The sequence below is a fragment of the Orycteropus afer genome, unplaced genomic scaffold, assembly GCF_000298275.1.
Source record: "Orycteropus afer afer isolate SDZICR_OR568_19922 unplaced genomic scaffold, OryAfe1.0 scaffold00004, whole genome shotgun sequence".
Classification (NCBI taxonomy): Eukaryota; Metazoa; Chordata; class Mammalia; order Tubulidentata; family Orycteropodidae; genus Orycteropus; species Orycteropus afer.
This window is the reverse complement of record NW_006921591.1, coordinates 2,515,757-2,517,274: the sequence shown is the minus strand read 5'-3', so window position 1 is coordinate 2,517,274 and position 1,518 is coordinate 2,515,757. Positions and strand designations below refer to the sequence as shown.

Here is a 1,518-nt window from a genome sequence, read left to right as displayed (position 1 = left end):
GTTGGGGTAGTCATGGCCCCTCAATGGCAGAACTACATGAGATTTGGATAGCTGGGGTAGATGTGGGCAGAGAAAAGAGTGTTTGCTTTGGGGTCACCTGCACTCCTCAGGTCCCAGGGTGGGGGGTGGGGAGAGAGAAAGGTCTTGGCCTGCCTGAACCAGGAAACTATAAGTACAGGGAGAGAAGGTGGTCAGGCCCTGCCCTGGCCTGGGCTGCTGGGGTCTGGGCTGGGCACAGTATTCATTTTCTAATAGTCCAGCAAGGGAGGGGCAGGCAGGATGCAGGAGATGGCCCCAGGGAACAGGGGCCTTCTCTAAGTTAGGAGGACTCTAGTGCCCCAAGCTAAAATAAGGCTGTCTCCTGGAAGATGAGCACCTTCAGCCACTCCTTGGGTAGATCATCCAGTTCTGTAACAAAGGTCCAGGACTACTCAGTCACAGGCTCATCCCTGAAGTCATAGTACTGCTCCAGGTAGGATGAGCCAGTGCTTCTTCCACTGCGATCTGTTTGTTGGGGTTAAAGGTCAATATCCGGTCCAGCAGTTCAAGGGCTTTGGAGTTTGACCTAGGAAAAAGCTTGGCCCAGGCTACCTATGTCTTGGAAGGCGAAGACTGTAGGTAGTTTCAGGCCTTCATGTTAATGATACAATTCAGGTCTTCCTGAGATGGGGAGTCCAGAATACTCAGAATGTGGTTGATCCAGGTAGTGCTTACCAAGGAAGATGGGCTTATTGTAGAGCATCTCAGCCAGGATGCAGCCCACAGACCAGATGTTGATGGACTTGGTATAGCCCTTGGAGTTGAGCAAGATTTCTGATGCCCAGTACCAGCATGCACTAACATATTCTGTCAAGAAGCTGGTGTGATCATGCGCAGGATCGTCAATCCAGGCCAGGCTGAAATCACAGATCTTAAGGTTACAAGTGGTGTTGATGAGCAAGTTGGAGGGCTTTAGGTCTCAGAGGAGCACATTTAGCTGACTGGATATACTGAGGTTCTGTGGCTGGTAGAGGAAGCAGTAGACATGGTCATTGCTCAGCTGCTGGCTTTTGAGCAACTTATTAGGTCTGTCTCCATCAGGTCCTGCACAATGAGACATCCCTTATGGCTTCTAGGGTGGATACTCACAGAATGTCTTAGATGCCAATGACATTGTTATTTGTCATCATTTTTGAAAGATAATTTTGTGGACATATGATTCTTGGTTGGCAATTCTTTTATTTCAGGATTTTATATATGTCATTCTAGGTTTGTCTACACAGTATCTCTGTTTTCTATTGGGAATTCCATGAAGTTGCCTTCCTATTTTCCTTACCTAGGAGTGTTGCTAACACTGTCTCAAAATGGCCACATTGCATGAGGCCAGCTGGCAGGGTGCCTATGATCCATAAATTTTCTCATTTGCTATTTTCATTCAGATTCTTCTTCCATTTGGTGTTCAATCTAATTCTTCATCCTTCAATATGCTGTTCAGGGTTCCAGGATTGTCATTTGTGTCTATTTCACTTGGTTTCTTGG

The 1,518-nt window shown here is 47.1% G+C and overlaps 1 pseudogene; it reads right to left on the bottom strand.

The window, feature by feature from the left end:
- Positions 1-319: 319 nt before the first annotated feature.
- LOC103194613 lies at positions 320-1,169 on the bottom strand (annotated as a pseudogene).
- Positions 1,170-1,518: the final 349 nt, after the last annotated feature.